The sequence below is a fragment of the Panicum virgatum genome, chromosome 2N (assembly GCF_016808335.1).
Source record: "Panicum virgatum strain AP13 chromosome 2N, P.virgatum_v5, whole genome shotgun sequence".
Taxonomy (NCBI): Eukaryota; Viridiplantae; Streptophyta; class Magnoliopsida; order Poales; family Poaceae; genus Panicum; species Panicum virgatum.
In genome coordinates this window covers 49358801-49380448 of record NC_053146.1, presented here as the reverse complement: position 1 = coordinate 49380448, position 21648 = coordinate 49358801, and the positions used below count along the sequence as shown (strand labels likewise).

The 21648-nt window shown below is 46.8% G+C and overlaps 1 non-coding gene across 1 annotated transcript; it reads left to right on the top strand.

The window, feature by feature from the left end:
- The first annotated feature begins 17381 nt into the window (after nucleotides 1-17381).
- LOC120663132 lies at nucleotides 17382-17488 on the top strand. The gene has a single exon (XR_005670355.1). It is a non-coding gene; the product is annotated as a small nucleolar RNA R71 (small nucleolar RNA).
- Nucleotides 17489-21648: the final 4160 nt, after the last annotated feature.

The following is a 21648-nucleotide window of genomic DNA, read 5'->3' as shown; positions in this document are numbered from 1 at the left end:
ACTTCTCGGTCTATAACCTTCGATCATTGTCTAGAAAATTTAGACAGAGTCTTGCAGAGATGCCAAGAAAAGGACCTGATCCTCAACTGGGAGAAATGTCAGTTCATGGTCCGTGAAGGCATCGTTTTAGGACACTTAGTGTCCAAAAGAGGGATAGAGGTGGATAAGGCGAATATTGAAGTCATTGAACAACTTTCGCCTCCCATCAATGTGAAAGAAATCAGAAGCCTCCATGGTCATGCCGGATTCTATCGAAGGTCCATCGCAAACTTCTAACAGATTGCTAGACCCCTCACAAGTCTCCTAGCCAAGGATGCCCCTTTCCAATTCACAGATGAGTGACATAAAGCCTTTGAGACACTCAAAATGGCACTCATCTCAGCTCCAATCATTCAACCCCCAGATTGGAAGCTCCCGTTCGAGATCATGTGTGATGCTAGTGATTACGCGGTGGGGGCCGTACTTGGTCAAACTAAGGATAAGAAGCATCACGCGATCGCGTACGCAAGCAAGACCCCCACTAGAGCTCAGCTCAATTATGCCACAACAGAAAAAGAGCTCCTAGCAATTGTCTTCGCTATCGACAAGTTTAGATCCAATTTAGTGGGTACCAGGGTCACGTCTATACAGACCATGCCGCACTCAAGTACCTCTTCACTAAAAAGGAGGCTAAACCGAGGTTGATCAGATGGATTCTTCTACTCCAAGAGTTTGATTTGGGAATTAAAGATAAGAAAGGAGTAGAGAATTCAGTGGCAGATTATTTATCGCGCATGACCAATACGAATACTCAAGACCCGTCGGTAAATGATTTCCTATGGGACGATATGCATCTCAAAGTAACAGCTTCGCACCCCTAGTATGTGAATATCGTAAACTTCATGGTTTCAGGGTATATACCCCCAGGGGAAAGCAAAAAGAAGTTAGTGCACGAGAGCAGACGCCACCTATGGGATGCACCATATCTGTAGCGAGTCTGTGCATATGGGTTACTCAGACGTTGTGTACCTACGGCAGAAGGACAAAAGATCATAGAGAAATGCCATGCAGCACCATATGGAGGTCACTATGGTGTATTTCGCACTCAAGCAAAAATCCGGCAGAGCGGTTTCTATTGGCCATCCATGTATGAAGATACAAAGAACTTCATCCGCAGATGTCCAAACTGACAGAGGCATGGAGGGATCACAGCTCGCGATTCAATGCCCCTGAACTACAATCTTCATGTTGAACTTTTTGATGTCTGGGGTATTGATTAAATGGGACCTTTTGTAAGATCCCAAGGATGTGAGTATATTCTGGTCGCCGTAGATTACGTCTCCAAATGGGTCGAAGCCATGCCATGCAGAGCCGCAGATGCAAAGCATGCCCGTAAGATGTTCCATGAGATTATCTTTCCAAGGTTTGGCACACCACGGATGGTAATCAGTGACGGAGGGTCACACTTCATTGACTCAGCCTTCCAGAACTTTCTCAAAGAACTAGGGACAAGGCACAACATCGCGACTCCGTATCACCCTCAGACCAGCGGTCAAGTAGAAACATCTAACAAGCAAATTAAGAATATTCTGCAGAAGACCGTGAATGAGATGGGGAGGGGATGGAAGCTGAAATTACCAGATGCACTGTGGGCATACCGTACAGCATACAAGACACCCATTGGAATGTCACCCTATCAGCTTATTTATGGGAAAACATGCCACTTACCCATAGAGCTGGAGCACAGAGTGCATTGGGCTATCCGGAAGTGGAACATGGATCTTAAAATAGCCGGAGAATACCGAAATTGTCAAATTTCAGAATTGGAAGAATGGAGAGACAAAGCTTATCATAGTGCCTGAATTTACAAAGAAAGAACCAAGAGATGGCATGATAAGTGATTGAAGCCTAAGAACTTCAATCCCGGAGACAAGGTATTACTCTTTAATTCCAAGGTCAAGTTATTTGGTCATGGGAAACTACAAAGCAAATGGCAAGGACCGTATCACGTCATCGACACATCACCACATGGAGCCATCACGATACAAGATGACGATGGTAACGCCTATAAGGTAAACGGTCAATGACTCAAGCTTTTCCTAGACCATAAAAAAGATCTTGATGAGGAGATAGACGTGATTGACTTAGTTGATCCCATACTTATATTCAAAAAGAGCCATATAGGCTAAAAGGGCAGGTGGGCCCATCCTATCTCTCAAACACACAACCCCACTAGTTGACCCGCGCAAGCTGGGGCCCACTGGGGCCCAGCCTGGGTCGGCCGACCTATAAGTCGGCCAAATCTGGGCCAGCCCCAGTGAGGCCCAGCTTCGGGTCACGGCCTCCTTGACCCACCTAGAGTCCAACTCCGCGAGGCGTGACGGCGTTTCGCGATGAGAAAAGGAGTCTCGTACTCTTCTTCTTCTCTTCAGAAACCCTAAAACTCCATACCTTGTTTCCATCTATTCCCCAAAATCTCCATTGGTTCCACCAACATCCCATCACTATCAACCCATGGCCGGCAAAGGAGAATCCAAAACCGTAGCCACCACACTGGCCATGACACCTCCAGCGACTCTTCCAGCAATCAACACCCCAACTCCTGCAACTGAAGCATCGATGGAAGACGTGGCGACCTTTGTGCAGCCCCTGGCCATGATCCCGGCCGAGGGGAACAGCGGAGGACCGGTGGGCGCCACCCTCCGGTCGGCCGACCTGCCTGGTCGGCCGACCTGCCTGGTCGGCCGACCAAGGGGCGTGACATCCAGTGCCCCCACTCCGCTGCACGTTCCCCTTTGCCTCTCAAGATTGCAAGATCCAGGGCATGAGTGTACAGTCCCTATGGAAGGCCGTCCAGAGAAGCTCCGGCCTCATCAAGGCCAATAGTACAGCAGCTCTTCAAAGATGGAGCGGCAATAGGATCACCAGTGCTACCTCAGACTGCATGGGTTGCTCCTGTGCCACAGAAGAGCGCTCCAGAGGCTGCATAGGGGGCAACCTCAACACGGACTTCAGACGCTCAGAGAAAGAATGCTGCCACCAGTCCTTCACCAAAGAAGGCCAGATCTCAGTCGTCGCCTGCAAAGCCCAAGGACGACGTGACTTCAGAGGGACCCACCATCACCGACCTCACCGTGATAGTCCAGCAGCTACGCTTGGAGAATAGGCATCTCGAGAACCAGCTTGCAGAGAGAAAGATCGAGGTGGAAGAGCTTCGGGATGACTTACGTCTTCTGCAGAGAGGGTTGAGTGCTAAGATGAAACGCTTGTTTGAGGCTATGGGTCACAAGGACCTCTATTAGGAGTCACTTCCTAAGAAAGGTCGTTATCATAGGTTTAGTTGGGCAATAGTCTTAGTCGAGTCGTTTAGGTTTAGGTCAATCTAGTCGCGCCCAGGTCTTTATTTCATCTAGATTTGTGAACTTTGGCTCCCCGGTGTTAATGCCGGCCGAGCCCCATTATCTTTCATATTTGGTTTGTTTTGTCTATGGTCGAAGAGCAGGTCAAAAACAAGTGTGGGGGGGGATCCCATGATGCTACACATCCACGATCACATTCACACATCACGTGCACCTCCCGCTCTGACTCATGAGTTTGCACTACCTCACTTGTTTCCTCCCTTTAGCATTTCTAAACATGAGCATATCTTTTCAAACTCTTGAACCTGTTTAAGAAATTTGCTAATAAGAGCTCTTGATAGATGCCTTGCATAAATGTTTTTCATGCTGCGCTTATGTTTGTGAACCATATTTTATAGGACCCATGATGCTTAGTTGTTGACTAACATGATATGTCTGGTTTAAAGTTGTTTGTCTCTTTCATGTTGATCAGACTGAGATTTTATTTATAAAAAATGAAAAAACTAAGTTCTTGGTCTTATCTCTTTATCCACCATGCTACCAGAGCCATATGATACGATCCACTTAAAAAAATCCCATGCTATGTCTCTTGGCTACATGATTGAGCTTGATCAAATTTTGTGACCCATCATGGTTCTGCTCTATTTACGCACTTGATTAAAGGTTTTATGTTCAGATGAATCTTGTGCTCCTTAAATACTGTCTGATAATGTTATTCGAAAAAAAGAGAGAGATGAAAAGATGGCATGCCAAAGAAGCATGACCCAAAAATAGAGAGAGAGAGAGAGAGAAGATGGCGTGCCAAAGAAGCATGACCCAGCAAATAAAACCAGACATGAAAAGGAGCATGTATTTATTTGTGCACTAACCTGATCAGTCATAGATTTGAGTACAAACCTGTGGATCCAATCTTTGATCTTGTAACAGATTTGGGCCAAGCAGACGACATTCTACCTCATCCATCGAAACTCCACATATACCATCAGAGCCGGTGAGGTAAAATAAGGATAAATTCTGGTAAGAGGCTATGAGTGACTCTGAAAGACCCATGGAGGAGAGTAAGACCATGAACAATCTTTTCTAAAAAAAATTCCTGAAGTCTCGCAACATTACAGGATGACACTTGAAGCCAAGATCATTCCGTTCTTCAACAACTCAAGATATCATGATAGACACATTCAAGTTCACAAGCAAGAGCAAGGTATGAAATAATTTTTGTGCAGGATATTCTATCAGGAAGCTACCGGCTCACCTTAGTCCTGACCTTTACTCGGGACGAGCAAAGGGCCAAGTGTGGGGGATCTTGTTGACGGTCACTACTGACCAACTTTGACCGTCAACTCCTGCACAAAAAAGAACCAAAATGTGGAATAAATGCTAGCATAGGTTTATTTATTAACAAATTCCATATATGGTGCTTGAGAATGTGTGCAGGTGGTTTTGAGCTAATTTGCAGGTTTCAAGCACACTTTGGCCCGACATAAAATCGCAGAAATTATCAGAGCACCGATTCAAGCTCAAATGGACCAAGTGTAGCCCAAGAACCCAGTTCAGACCACTCAAGACAGGCCAAGACAAATTGGGTTAGGACAAGGAGGCCCAGGACAGCCTGCTGGACGAAGCTGGGGCCGGTTGGCCCACCTGGCAGGTCGATCGACCTACTGGTCGGCCGACCGGGCCCATGGGCCCCACCGCCTCATCCTCGACACGTGGTGCCTCCTCGCTGGTTGTTTAGGTCGGTTCCAGGAGTTTCGCCCCGTGGCTCCCTCCTATAAATATAAGGGGAGGGATAGAGGAATACACACACACATCACACCCTGTCAACTCACATTTCTCCCTTGGAGTTTGAGGCCTTCATCCTAGATGCTTAGGTAGACTAGGAGGTGTATAAGAAGAGGAGGAGAGTGAGGAGGAGTCGGGGGAAGTGTCGGGTCTGTCGGCACTTTTCTCCGCTTGTACCTCGACGGATGCTTATTCGGTTGTAAGTGTTCGAGACTTTCTCTATTTGTTTACTTGGAATTAGAGTTTAGATTGCAAGTTATCATCTCTGCCTTACATTAGTTGATGTGTATGCTAGCGAGTAGCATTTGATCTTAGCTTAAGACCCCGGATAGAAAATGGTAGTCTTGGCTAGGGCTAAGGTTAGTAGGGAAAGGCGTAGACGTGGTGTCTAGGCTGGACTATACCACTCAATTGTCTGATAGTTCCACGATTTGTAGAGGTAGCCGGCAGGTGGTGACAGCCCTGTTCGAGCCTTTTAGTAATCCTCCACGTTCGGATATCAGATAGAGCACATATTGGAACTACCGGTTTGCATAAGTCGGTCGATACCTTTAGCTCGAAGTATAACGGCGACGTGATCTCTTCTTCTAGGCATAGATTCTAGATATAGAAATCCTCTCTTCAGTCTTCTCCACACCGGCGTGTGTGTCCTTGGATGAGCCTGAACCTGTAGATAGCGTACTCACGTTCCTCAGTGAATACGATACCCTGGAATACTCTTGGGGGAAAACTACAGCGGTATCCGTGCGCTTGCGGATTTTATTCGTGACGTTGCAAAATACCAACAGTCTCGAACATCTTCCTCCACAGTTCAATGTTGTGGAGGCCTTCGTTGAAGTAGTGGATGACGTCCCTGTCATCAGCTTCCGTAATGGTATTACGGTTAGCAAAGTACCTCTTGATGTAGTCGCAGAGGGACTCATCCGGTTGTTGCACGACACTTGCCAGATCCCAACTGGTTTTGGGACCCGGGCAGGATGCCTTGTAGTACTGGACGAAGGCGTTGCAGAGATCCTGCCAGCTATTGATGGAGCCAGTGGGGAGCGATTCGAGCCAGTTGAGAGCTTGGGGACCCATCATGACCGGGAAGTAGGCGGCCATGATGTCGTTGTCGCCGCGCGCAGCTCGGACGACGATGGAGTAGGTGCGCAGCCACGTCTTGGGGTCCAACTTGCCGTTGTACTTCTCGATCCCGGTAGGCTTGAAGGTGGCAGGCCACTGGATGGCCCGGAGCCGACGAGAGAAAGCGGAGATGCCGTCGAGATCATTGCCGGGGACATTGTCGCGGTGGGTCGTTGTGGACGTCTGCCGCCCCGGTGGCCACGGTCGACGTCGGGGTCGTCGTGTTCCTCGTCATACTGGCGACGTCGCTCGTGCTCGGCGGCATCGCGTTGGCGGTGGTGATTGTTGATGCGCTGACGCAGATCTTGCTGGTTGAGTTGGTCGCGAAGGTCGCCCTGGTTGACCTCTCCGTCGTCGCCGTGTGGTCGTGTCGAGTGGTGGCTCAACTGGGCGCAGTAGGCCGAGTTGTCCTCGCGCAGCTGCTGGGCTTGCATGGCGGCCACATGCAGACGAGCGCGAGCCTTGATGATCTCGGGGATCTCCTGATGACCCTCGAGAACCTGGAACACTGCGGCGAGGTTGGCCGACGGCATAGCGAAGATGTCTTGGCCGTTGTAGTTGAGGACAAAGCGGCGTCGAGGTTGCGGGGCCGGATCGTAGAGCGCCGATTCCTGGGGTTGCGGCGATCGGCATTCTCTAGGTCGTTGTTGGCCCGATCAATGGCCGCATCGTTGTGCCTCATGTCGGCGCGGACCTCGTTGCGGCGGAGTCATTGAGCCTTCTCCTCATCGGTCTCGTTTTCACAAGTGTCGGAGTCGTCGGAGATGACGAAGATCCGGCGATGCTCCGTCGCAGAAGAGCGGTTGGGCGGGAGGGTGAACAAGGCATGTTGGAAGCCAAGTTCCTCTTCCGAGGTCGGGTCAGATCGGATCTGACCGAAGGTAGCCGGGTCGGGTAGTCGCACTCGGATCTGGTCCGAGTATGTCGTAGCAGCGTTGCGGAGCCCAAAAGGGATCCGATCCGGGTAGTTGCAGTGCCGAAGACTGTCCTCGCCGAGCCTGACGCACTCGGCGATGGATCTGCCGACTCGATCTATCTAAAAGATAAGATCGTTGGTAGATCTGGCTGGACGACGGGTCATCCAGGAAGGAGTGGTCGTCGCGTAGTCCACCTCGAGTTCTTGAACCTTAGGTGCAGTAGATCTCGGAGTGACCAGATCTGATCTGGTCCTGGTGGGAGCACTGCCGAGTTCACGGAGAACACGGTCAGGGTCGTTTCGGTGGTGAAGCGCGAGTTCGCCGAGTCAAATGCACTCGGCGATGGATCTACTAACGCGATCTATCTGGAAGATTAGATCGTCAGCAGACTCATCAGGGCGACGGGTCACCCTGGTTAGCGTGATCGCCACGTCGAAGCTCTCGGATTCGGGAATCCGAGGGGTGGCAGGTGCTTGGGGAGTTAGATCGGATCTAACCCCAGTGAAGACATTGCCTCCGGCGGCGGGGGAGCCGGAAGCGGGGCTCCTGGGAACCGTGACCTCCGGGAAGCTTCTAAATGCGAAGAAGAAGCCGACTGTCGCCTCCATCCGGGTGGTGACACTGGCAAAGAAGATGACGCCGGTGTTGGCTGCCATTGAACTCGACGTATGAGCCCTGAGTCCCCTACCTAGTGCGCCAACTGTCGGATTGTTATTCCGGCCAGTCCACCAGGGGTGTACCTGGCGGTAGAGTTTCAGGATGGGGATCTCAGGACCAAGAGCTCGATGGTAACACGAAGACGCAGGGACTTAGACAGGTTTGGGCCGCAATGAGCGTAACACCCTACATCCTGTGTTCGGGGTTGTATTAGGGTTTGTGTAATGCTGCGAAAAGGAGCCCCTCTATGGATCTTCCCATGTCTCCTTTATATAGTCCAGGAGGTGTAGGGGTACAAGGAAGATATGCTCGGGTTGTTTTACAAGGAAGGAGGTTGGTTAAGATCCCTAGGTATGCGGGCTTCTAGTTGGAGTCTCTCATCCTAATCCTCTGAGGATCCTCTTCTGCGCACAGCCAAGTCCTGTACGCCGAGTAGTTGCAACCGAGTCACCGAGCAGGGTAGTCTCCCGGGTTCGGGGACCCCACTCAGCAGGGAGATACATAGATCTACCTCCATCAATTTCCTTCACAAATCGACTACTTGGCTCTCGCTCATACGGCAAGTACCCCATCTCAAATACTACCCGGAAAGCTGCATCGAAGCAGCAATCGAGTAGTCTTTACGGTTTACTTCGAGTGATCTTACGACATTTTCACCTTGGGTAACCTGACGGGGTTCATCCAAACAGACCTGTCCTAAGAATCACTAGCCCTCATTTGAGGACACCTTACTCGCCTCGCCTGAGTATGCTTTGGATATCCTTTCGACATTTACGTCTTGGATAACCCGACGGGGTTCATACCTAACAGTTCTGTTTTAAGGATTACTCCAGTCCTTGGTTAAAGGACACCCTACTCGCTAGCTCGAGTAGGTTTTGGATACTCTTTCGTCATTTTCGTCTTGGATAACCCTACATGGTTCATACCTAACAGACCTGTCTTAAGAGTTACTCCAGTCCTTGGTTAGGACACCCTACTCGCTGGCTCGAGTAGGTTTTGGATATTTTTTCGGTATTTACGTCTTGGATAACTCGACGGGGTTCATACCTAACAGTTCTGCCTTAAGGATTACTCCAGTCCTCGATTAAAGGACAACCTACTCGCTGGCTCGAGTAGTTTTTGGATACTCTTTCGATATTTTCATCTTGGGCAACTCGACGGGGTTCGTACCTAACAGACTTGTCTTAAGAGTTACTCCAGTCCTCGGTTGAGGACACTTTACTCGCCTCGCTCGAGTAAGTTTTGGATATCCTTCCAACATTTACGTCTTGGATAACCCGACGGGGTTCATACCTAACAGTTCTATCTTAAGGATTACTCCAGTCCTTGGTTAAAGGTCACCCTACTCGCTGGCTCGAGTAGGTTTTAGATACTCTTCCGATATTTTCATCTTGGGCAACTCGACGGGGTTCGTACCTAACAGACTTGTCTGAAGAGTTACTCCAGTCCTTGGGTAGGACACCTTACTCGCCTTGCTCGAGTAAGTTTGGGATATTTCTAGAATATTTATGTCTTGGTTAACTCGACGGAGTTAAATCCTAACAGTTCTATTTTAGAAATCAATCCAATCCTGGTATAGCACATACTACTCGATAGATCTAGTAGTTTGGGATATTCTCATAAAATTGTATACTACCTGGGTGACCAAACGAGGTCTATCCTAACTGATCAACTACAAAAATCCCTCAAGGAGAATAAACAAATTCTCGATACTCTAAACTAGGTTAACACGAATCTCTTGTTTATTCAGTCTACTAAGGAAATCTTCACTACAGAATCTTTTTGCCTCGAGTATTTGTCGGGTGCTACTCGCTTGCTCGAGATACAAAAAGAGTTTTGTATTCCCTTAGTATTCCGAGTAGATGTCGAGAGCCTCCTTTTCACCTATCTGTCAAGGAACATCTTAAAGATCCCGACTCTCCAAATACTCTTCAAGAATCCCCCACCCCTTGGACAACAAAGTCCACATGAGCTTCGCTCCAACAAAGCACTTCCTTTAAAAAGGAAATCTGCTTTAAGCTACGGCTTTTCAACATCCTTATGGTGCTTTTCCCACTTGGTTAATCCTGCGGGATTCAATCCTAATCGGTCAGCACTAGAATTCTGATTTAGAATCACACAACTCGACCCCATTCGAGAATACTTTGCCTCCTGAGGCACCTATGGATACAACTCTTCGTATCTACTATTACAACTGAGTAGGCACGATGCTGCCAACACTCAGGACCCTCAAGTACATCTACTCGACACATCAAAGGATTTCACAATCCTAACACAGAACAAGTACTTAAATATTACACAAATACTCTACATTTGTCAAAAGTACTTGTGGCCACACTCCAATCAGCCTACAACCAAAAGTTCAAGGGGACTCAGGCTTGTTCAAGGACTCCACTATCTGGTTAGCCACCATGGAAGTTTCTTCCAAATACTGACAGAATTGTTCTTCCGTACAATCAGCTGTGGCTCCCTTCCCAAGTGCATCCAGACGAGTGGTTGGCCCGTAAGAATTCACCAACCCGAGTAGATGACCCACGTACTGACGGGTGGTTGTGGAGACATACCTTTCAAAGGTTTCGGGTACTTTATGAAGTTTCTCCGCCAAAGAAAGTAGTTCGTCCTCATTCTCCTTCGGAATCTCCATAACCTCGGCTATTTCTTGGGCAGCATCCCTGACTTCTCTCAGCTCTACGAGCTCTCGCTGCATCGAGTCCCGGGATTCTGACAAAGTCTTGAGCTATTGAAGAACTGTCGCTGCCTCCCGGTCAGAGTCCTCCTTGATCTTCTTGAGCTTCTCTATTTCATCTGCGTTTCGGTACATAAGTATCTTTAGATCCAGTACCAAGCTTTCCTGAATCTTTAAAGATTTTGTACAAGTTGTGTACTCGATTGAAAGAAAATCTTATAAACACCAGGCAGAACAACTAGTCGAACGCATAGCATATGCTAAAGACTAACCTTTCTTGGATTGGGAAAGTTTCTTAAGCTTCCCATGGAGAGCAACCTTCTGTACTCAAGTACTTGAAGTATTCGACTACTTACCCTCATCAGGTTGAATGCAAGTTTCAACTTCTCTTGTGGCAATACACTTCCCGAGGAAGTACTCGCCCGCACTTCAGAGATGGCCTTCTCCGGCACATCTTGAGTCATCATCACAGTATTCCCTGGATTTTGGGAATCTGACGAAAAAATACGCTACTTAATTGAGTTAAGAGCAAGGAAAAGTACTTTCTAAGTATAGGGTGGTACAAGTTTACCTGCAGGGGCCTCCTCAGGTAGCTTCTTGTCGCCTTCCCCAGGAAGCTTCTGGCCATCCTCCTCCTCTGGAAGCTTATCACTTCCACCATCCTCTGGGAGCTTTTCTTCGCTCCTCTCGGTATCAAGCAACGGAGAATCCCGAAGCATGGAATTCACCATGTCTTCAGTCTCACAGGCACTCATATCAGGAGTACTCGGAGGCTTCTCCACTGCCGATTTGGGGCCTGCGGCATCCTCAGTTTCCCCATTCGTCCCCAGGAGCGTGTCACTGAAAAAATAACAAATTAGCTACTCAATATAAAGGCAAATCCTAAAATTACAAGTTTTAAGGAACTTACGTAGGAGCTCTTTTCAGAGCAAGTGCTTTGACGCCAAATTTGCGGGGAGGTCTCACAATCAGGGCCTATTTCCCCGCATCGTTGGCTTTATCTACATTGGAATTACTCGCAGGAAGAGTAGTCCCAGTCCCTTTTAACGGGTCCACTATGGTGGAAAGGATAGTTCATCCCACCACAGTATCATCCCCAGTCCGTAGCATCTTGGCCATCAGACTTAAACAAAGGCAAATCAAAACCAGCAACTCAAAAACGAAAAGTACTCGATTGCAAATTAACTAGCTACTTACCTGTTGCTAGTAGCCTGTGAGGAGCTATTTCGCTTCCTCACAGTCGAGCGAGTACTCATTGGGTGACCCGCACGGGTATCATCGCTTCGACTAGGACTACATGCCTTGTCATCATCCATGGCTGATTCCCCAGCTTCTGCATTATTAAGTCCATCATCAGAACTAAAGCCTTCAATTTCTAAAGAATCTTTAGAATCGGGCAAAAGTTTGGCATGAGCACTCGGAACAAGGTGGGATGGGCAAAATATGCCTGGAAGAGGAGGACTACTCCTATATACATTCACATCATCCTACAAAAGGAATGGAAAAATTGTCAGTGGCAAAAAAAAGTACTTGATAATACAAATCGACTACTTATCACTTAACTCCTTAGGAGGATTCAACACTGAAAAGGTGTTGAGGAGGTGCGGAACATGTTCCGCCTTCTCGAATAGTCGTTGTATTCGACGAAGAGCTTCTCCGTTGGAAATCTCTTCCTCTGAACACCGCGACGGATCATTTTTCCCCCGATATTCGAAACCAAAAGTAACTCGAGCTTGAAGAGGCTGGATTCTACGCTTCATCGAGTCAAAGGCCACAGCCTCTCCACTTATTCCTTTTTGCTTCAGATTTGCAATAATTTCCAGAAGTTCTAGAATTTGACTCATGTCAAGAGGCTTCTTTAGCCATTCAGCTCGCTGTACGGGAGGGCCAGCTAGGATGGGTGGAAGGCTGTTTTCATAATTTTTGACATAAAACCATCTTGGTTTCCAGTCGATTACCTTCTATGACAATTTATAGGGTATGTAAATCCTATCCATCCTCTATCGCAGTTGAATTCCTGCCCCACCAACTACATCTAATCTAGCCGAACTTGGCTGGGGCTTAAGATGAAAACGGTGGCGGAAAAGGTCGAAATGGGGCTCGATGCCCAGAAAAGCTTCGTACAAGTGTACGAAGATAGATATATGAACTAAAGAATTGGGGGTAAGATGATGAAGCTTGATCCCATAATAATACAAGAGTCCAGAAAAGAAATTAGAGCTGGGAAGACCCAACCCTCGCTCAAAGTATGGAACAAATCCAATAATCTCGCACATATTTTCGTACAGACGGGCATCACTATTGGCGCCTACCAACGTCACCTAGCGATGACGCTCGCAGACGCCAATTTGGGACGGCAGTATTTTATGAACCATGAATAGATCCGCAAGCGCACTGAATACCGTTGTAGCATTTTACCCGGGAGTATACCGGGGTGTCATTTATATTTCCGCAGGGAAGGCGATGAGTGAGAGAATATATAGATCAGTTGGTGAGCTATATCTAGATTGGATATTCTCATGCATAAATAGGGGTAAGATAATAACATGGTAGGAGGTAGTGTGACACACACACAAACTACTCTCTTGGATAAAAGAATAAAGGTTACTTTAGGCCGGGAGCAAGGTAAAAGTCAGAGCTCGAGTCAGCTGTGCTAGGCTAGCTATATCTACACTTTCTCATTAGTTAGCTCGTCAGAGATTAAACTACACAACAGAGAGATCGCTATCGAAGTAACGGGAGGAGCCCGTACACCCCGGCGACTTTATGTACCTCCTACCCCCCCATACCGAACGTGGATGATTACTAAAAGGCACGGACAGGGCTGTCACCACTTGCCGGCTACCTCTACAAATCGTGGTTATAGTTGACATCCAGCAACTCTTAGCTAATCTAGACACCATGTCTACACTAGTAAGGGATACTCTAGTGTCCCGCACGGAGCCCCCACCCTCCGTATGGACAGACATCACACTAGAGCAATCATACGAATACTGGAGCAGTTGATAGAGTTCTAAGAACAAAAGACTAACCATCTCCAGCATAGGGCAATCATGCAATGCAAGCATTGAATAATAATGCAACCATGACAAGAAGCATATACTCGATAACTCAGAATATACTTCAAGCAGATATCGGTAACCATAGTGTAATTCTATTACAAATGATCGAATATTACAAGAGAGAGCTAGAGATGAACCCATACCAGACTCTCGAGCAACTCCGGCAACTCGATGACTCCTAGACTTCTCCTATACTCCACTAAGCCTAAAGACTATGCAAGGAATGCAAGAGAGGAAGAGGTGTGTGGTGTGTGTGTGTGTGTGTGTGTGTGTGTGTGTTCTATTTTCTACCCCCTCCCCTTTTATTTATAGCAGGGAGTCACGGACTGCAGCACCTCAAACCGACGTTGTGAGCCAACAAGGAAGCGCCACGTGCCTTGGTTGAGGTGGTGGGGCCCACGGGCCTGACCGGCGAACCAGGTAGGTCGGTCGGCTTGCCCGGGCCACCAACCGCCCCCAACTTTCTGGAGTGGGCTTGTCTTGGTCTCCCCTTGTCCTAAAGTTGAGGCACGGCCTGCCCTGCTGGGTTTGCTTCAGTTCTTGGGCTTCACTTGGTCCATTTGAGCCTGAATCGGTACTCTGATATTTTCTGTGATTTTGTGTCGGGCCAAAGTGTGCTTGTAACCTGCATATTAGCTTGAAAACACAACTTGCATATTCTAAAAGGTAAAGTGTGATTTAGGAACTTTATTGGATAAGGATGCGTGTAAGAAATGCAAACTCTCATGATTTTCTGATCAAGTTGACGCCTGGAAATGGTCGTTAGTGAGCGTCAACAAGATCCCCCAAGCTGTCCTTTGCTCGTCCCGAGCAAAGTAGGACAAATCAGGTTGTTGATCAGAAAATCACTTTGACGCATACCTTACCTGTCATGTCATAGTCTGAAGCAAAGAGATTCATCTATAAGCTTAAATAAGTTGGTTAGCATACCTTTGCTCAATTACCTTACTCCCTCATGGGGCTTTTTAGCTGTCTCCTTGTCTTGGGCTATTGAGAGTTACAATGGTGCATAAAGCATTACTTACTTGTTCATAGATCCTCAATCCATCTGGAGACACTTTTTTTTTGAAAGATTTTTTGAAAAAATGGCAAAGCTCCAGGATAACTCTCTCGAGGCACTCATCTTGTATTTCCTTACCAGGGCAGTGTTTGCCTTTGATCTTCCCTACTACTACAAGCCTTTGTGGAGCTCAAGGTAGGATAAGAACAGAGCACACTTGTATTCTATTTATTGTAAAGTCAAAGAGAGGATCCATAGAGAAACAAGTCTTGCAATCTCGATCAAAAGGTGCAAGTGTGTGAATGGATGGATAGATGGTTGAATATGGCTTACTCCTTGAGGTAATGGCTTTTCTCTCTCGAATTATCCATGTCTCTCTCTCTCTCTCTTTCCTTTTTTTTGAGACATGGTTACCCCATTTTTCTCTCTTTTTTTTTGGGTCATGCTTCTTTGGCATGCCATCTTTTCTCTTCTTTTTAGGGCAACCATAATCTGACTTTATTTTATTTTAGGAATGTTCTACGAGAGAGATCACCACGACATGGAGTATTTATAGATGTGAAGTGGATGGTGGTGCTAATTCCCAGTGTAGGAATATAACAAATGGATGGGACGTGTACGTGCTTATGATCGAGAAAGCATGAAGAGCATCTTACCAGGGTCACCCAATTTGACAAAACTCAATAGAATATCAAGCAGGATATGTATAAGGGTTTTTCATGGAGTATGACATATGGCTCTGGTAGGACATTGCATATCGCTGGGAAGCTTGCCTTTTAATTAATTTTTTTTTAAAATTTCAATTTTTCGAAAACAACTCCAGACTTCAAGCATCACTAGAACAAGCTTGCATAACCTTATTTACCATATCTAAACTCACAACAACTTAGACTCGGATCAAGCATATGCAACCCACAGAACTTTCAGGTTTATTGGCAACATATTTGTATATCCAACGAATATAAACTCAAGAGAACTCTTATTTTCAAACTAGGCACAACAGACATGATCGAGCAAAGCAAAACTCATCCTTTCAACTTATCAAAAGTGAGTTAAAATATTCTTACCGCGCATCATGGAAAAAGGAAACAAAGCAGTAAATTTTTATTTTATTTTTGGAAGTTTTTATCAATTTTTTATTGAAAGCAAATAAAGGGATACCGTTGACTTAGGGGGAGGGAACCTCCCCCAAGCTAGCTCTTAGTTTAGGGTCAAAACGCTGGACCTTTCTCCATACCTGATCAGGTTGAGGTCGTTTCGTCCGTACCTGGAGAAGTAGTAGCGGTCGATGACGTCTTGTTCTTCTTGCGCCACACCTTCTTGGTCTTCTTTGGTGGCGTAGGCGGCGTAGGAATAGGATCCTCGGATGTTGGATAGACGATTTCCAGATCTTTCCATACTGTATTGGTGATGAAATCAGGAATCTTCTGATCACCTTCTACTAGCTCGGTTGGTGGAGTATGAATTTTCCAATCCTCCCAAACTGGCTTGGAAGAGGGGTGATAGTCTTGATCATCCCAACCGGGCTCTGCCCATAGCCCTTGTTTCTTACTATCCTCATGAATCAGGAATACCTCTTTCTTGTTTTGGAATTTAAATTTCATGGTCTTTCCCATGATACGGAGGCTGATTCTTCCTCTCCCCACATCAATTCTGGCATTTGCATCCTTGAGCAATGGTCACCCAAGTATGAGTGGAATTCCAAGATCTCCTTCCATATCAAGGACTACGAAGTCCACCAATATATAGGTATTCTTGACTTTTACCTTTAACCTTTCCACAACTCCTTCAGGATACCTTATCGTGGAATCTGCCAGCTGAACACACATAGTGGTAGGAGAAATTGATGGATAGCCTAGCTTCTCGAAAGTCACCTTGGGCATGATGTTAACGCTAGCTCCAAGGTCACAAAGGGCGTGATCAAATTCATAATCAAAGATTGAGCAGCTGATCATTGGGGTTCCGGGATCTTCTCTTATTGTGGCTGCCAACTCGCCCCACGCACCTCTTCTTGGGCGTGTGAGCTTCTCTGCATAGCTGAGGGATGTCTTGCTAAGGGGCTCTTTCCACATAGCATTGATGACATTCACGCTTTCTAGAGTTGATTCGGGTTGCCCCGGAATCTTCTCTAGTTCAGCAGCAGGTGTAGCAGCTAGTTGAGCCAATTGAGTTTCTAGCGCCTTATTGAAACTCAACTGGTTCTTCATAGCAGTGGAGAATCCGTCCATCTTGGCATGGATGGTCTCCATAGATTTGTCTGTAGCGGCCAACTTCTTCTGAAGTGACTCATTGATCTTCGCTTGGCCATAGACAAGATCTCTCAAGGTAGGCTGGTTAGGACCAAAAGAATTCGAATTCCCATTACCTCCTTAGCAATATGGGCGTGGTTGATTCCACCCCTGACCTCCTTGTGGACGAAAACCATTACTGCCATTGAGGAATAGAGCTTCTTCTTGGGTTTCTGGGCAATTGTCGCCCGAATGTCCAACATTCCCGCAGACCTCGCACGTCATGCGAGTTTCTAAGGCTTGAAGTGTTTGCATCTGAGTCTTATCTTGGGAATAATCCTCAAATTTCTTGAGGAGGAGATCAATCTTCATAGCGAGCATGTCGGCCTCCTTGACGGAGTGCATACCTCGCTGGCGCAGTTGGAGGCGATCATCGCTCCAACCTTGGTTGGAAACCATCTTCTCGATCAATGATGTACCTCTTTCAATGGACAGCGAGAAGAAAGCTCCACCCACAGCGGCATCCACATGATCACGGGATGACTGTGTCAACCCGTTGTAGAAGTTCTGTAGAATGAGCCAATTATCCATTCCATGGTGCGGACACGCCAGAATATACTCCTGAAGCCTCTCCCAAGCTTCCGGAATTGACTCATTTGATGCCTGCTAAAAGTTCGAAATCCGACCACGAAGAGCATTGGTTTTGCCCATCGAGAAGAACTTCGAGAGGAACGTCTTGGCACATTTGTCCCAAGTATCCACAGCAGCCTTGTTAGCATAAAACCATTGCTTCGCTCTCCCCGAGAGAGAAAATAGAAACAGACGGAGCCGGATTGCATCTTGCGATACACCCTTGATAACAAAAGTACCGCAGAGCTCCAGGAACTACTGGAGATGAGCGCTGGCATCCTCATTGGCCCTGCCACAAAATGGGCTAGCCTACACCATCGTAATGAGACCCGTCTTGATCTCGAAATTTTCTCCTCCGGTGTTAACCTCGGGTCCGGTCGGGAACTGGCTAGCAGACGGAGCAGAGTAATCACGGAGTGTCTTCTGGACCATAGCTCTAGGAGCTGACGATGATGCGATGACTGGATCAACTGCCGAGAGTGATCTCCGAGGTGATACAAGACGAGCTTGCGTCCTCCTCAAAAGTGACTCTGGATCGGAATGAAAGTTTTGCGGCAAGTCAAAACTGGTCATACACTACCCTATTTTCGTATCAATGAAGACAAGAAAACAAAGCCAAGTTAGCCTGTTTAGCAAGCGAATACCAAATTCGATTTTGTTCACAACTCTGTCTATATATTTCACTCTGTGCCTTCCCCGGCAACGGCGCCAAAAATGCTTGTTGGCGCCTACCAATGTCACCTAGCGATGACGCCCGCAGACGCCAATTTGGGACAGTAGTATTTCATGAACCACGAATAGATCCGCGAGCACACGGAATACCGCTGTAGCATTTTACCCGGGAGTATACCGGGGTGTCATTTATATTTCCGCAGGGAAGGCGATGAGTGAGAGAATATATAGATCAGTTGGTGAGCTCTATCTAGATTGGATATTCTCATGCATAAATAGGGGTAAGATAATAACATGGTAGGAGGTAGTGTGACACACACACAAACTACTCTCTTGGATAAAAGAATAAAGGTTACTTTAGGCCGGGAGCAAGGTAAAAGTCAGAGCTCAAGTCAGCTGTGCTAGGCTAGCTATATCCACACTTTCTCATTAGTTAGCTCGTCAGAGATTAAACTACACAACAGGGAGATCGCTATCGAAGTAACGGGAGGAGCCCGTACACCCCGGCGACTTTATGTACCTCCTATCCCCCATACCGAATGTGGAGGATTACTAAAAGGCACGGACAGGGCTATCACCACATGCCGGCTACCTCTACAAACCGTGGGTATAGTTGACATCCAGCAACTCTTAGCTAATCTAGACATCATGTCTACACTAGTAAGAGATACTCTAGTGTTCCGCGCGGAGCCCCCACCCTCCGGATGGATAGACATCACACTAGAGCAATCATACGAATACTGGAGTAGTTGATAGAGTTCTAAAAACAAAAGACTAACCATCTCCAGCACAGGGCGATCATGCAATGCAAGCATTGAATAATAACACAACCATGACAAGAAGCATATACTCGATAACTCAGAATATACTTCAAGCAGATATCAGTAACCATAGTCTAATTCTATTACAAACAACCGAATATTACAAGAGAGAGCTAGAGATGAACCCATACCAGACTCTCGAGCAACTCCGGCGATCCGATGACTCCTAGACTTCTCCTAAACTCCACTAAGCCTAAATACTATGCAAGGAATGCAAGAGAGGAAGAGGTGTGTGTTTGTGTGTGTGTGTGTGTGTGTTTGTGTGTGTGTGTGTGTGTGTGTGTTCTATTCTCTACCCCACCCCCTTCTATTTATAGCAGGGAGCCACGGACTGCAGCACCCCAAACCGATGTTGCAAGCCAACAGAGAAGCGCCACGTGCCTTGGTTGAGGCGGTGGGGCCTACGGGCCTGGCCGGCCGACCTGGAGTGGGCTTGTCTTGGTCTCCCCTTGTCCTAAAGTTGAGGCACGGCCTGCCCCGCTGGGTTTGCTTCAGTTCTTGGGCTTCACTTGGTCCATTTGAGCCTGAATCGGTACTCTGATATTTTCTGTGATTTTGTGTCGGGCCAAAGTGTGCTTGTAACCTGCATATTAGCTTGAAAACACAACTTGCATATTCTAAAAGGTAAAGTGTAATTTAGGAACTTTATTGGATAAGGATGCATGTAAGAAATGCAAACTCTCATGATTTTCTGATCAAGTTGACACCTGGAAATGGTCGTTAGTGAGCGTCAACAGTCACCAACTGCTGGACGCCATTGGATTACTGATTTTGATGGCAAAAAGCCCTGCTTAACTAAGAATTCCAAGTCAGATCTGGAACACTTACTTGGTTCCCAGCCTTCTTCCCGGGTTGGCTCTGCAGCCGCACCTTTCCCCTTGCTTGCCTTCTTGGGGGCCATTCGGAAATCAACAATGCGCTTCACGCGCATACACTGGCTAAACCCTAAGGCGGAGTTGGGGAGCGAGAAAGAGCAAGAAATTTTAGATCTGAGGGCTTGAGGGCAAGAACAGATCTATGCAGTAAAAGTGAATGGCGGCCAGTGGGGTTAAATCTAGTTACCGTTTCATTTTATAATGGCGGTGGCAATATGGTAAAACACCCAAAAAGCCAACAGTCTGATGCCAATCGTGAAAAATATGGGATTTTCTGAGACATTTCCTTTTTCTAAGACTACATTCTAGAAAAAGAAAACACTCACATCCATAGTCAACTACTCGACTCCTCTTTTCTAGACTGGGATTACATTCCAGAACAAGGAAAAGTACTCGACACAGTACAACTACTCGATATTACAACTCGAGTACTTCTTCCTAACTAACTTTACAGCGACTCGGTCTAATCCACACTTCTTGGCTTCCTGAGAAGCCTGCTGCAGCTAGATCGGCCTGAGGCCGTGACAAAGTACAAACTTGTTATTCTCATCAAGGGAATAATGATACACGTATTCTGGGAGAAAAGTTTCAAGAGTATAGAGGCAGATTACAGTAATCACCTCGCAAGTCCTCTTGTAGCATCTTGCAGAGAAATTTCTCCTTCTCCCTGAATACGTTGTGACAAGATTATGTCTCCTTACCAGAGATGTCAGTTCTTGGGCACCCAAAAACAGGCAACCCCAAGGATGTGACACAACAAGACTCAACCCATCGACAGAGAACCTGCCTCATTGGAATATGCAAGGACATGATGTCCAGCATGGATCCGTCAAGAGAAGCAGGGTTGCAGGATGAGGTAGCAGGGACTTTTCTTGTCACTCGCAAGTTCTCTTCTAGCATCTTTTGCTGAAAAGGACTACACAAACTTTAGGAGGGCGAGAGCAAGAATACCAAAGATAAGCCATGGCTTCTACTTGTTGGTGATTCTGGCAAAGGCCTCTCTCCCACCTTTTATAGCCACAACGGACCTTACAAGAGGACAACCCGTGACGCTATAGTAATAGCATTCACGGACGCATTCATGGACACATTCAAGGATGCAATAATGCAGATTCTCCATACAGTAACATCCCACGTGAGCACACAGTAAAGAGCCGGACATTCCGGGTTTTATTTCTGAAGTTATTTCGGGTGCAATCAGTGTGGCGTATCCAATTGTATCATTTTCTGGGATTTTTTACCCGAAAAAGAGGTCTTTTTGGATACCGGATCTGATGAATCCTGCAAATATTCTAAAGAACAAAATCTGATGCCACGTCTTAAATCTTTAATTCCAAATCTTAGCTCGGGGGCTACCCGTAGTATTAGGGATTTTGATTTAAGGCTCGGGGGCTGTGGGATATGTGCATCAGAGATTTATTTTTCAATTTTTTTGGAAAATAAAGAAGGAAAAAGACTGAAGTGAACCTCAGCCTAATTCTGCGATTCAACCTAAGGCTCGGGGGCTAATCCATATGGAGCGCGAGTACTTCGCGCACCATATATGAATTTTGGGGCTTAAGCCTCGAAGCCATCGTAAGTACTTGGAGGACTACTCGACGTACCTGAAGAATGGACCAAAGGCAACTAGAAGGATGAGCTGACTACTTGAAGTACTTGAAGGCGCCCAGCCAAGTACTCGACGCCAACAGGACTCGGCTACGAAGAGCTCGGGGGGCTTGTCAGACCCGGGGCAGCGGGACTGCTTATAGGCATAGAATGTTCTAGAGTAAGGGATAGATCATGGATGTACCTTACATCTTTTGTAACTACCCGAATAGGCATAGAACTAGCTGCAGTACAAAAGAAACTACCCGAT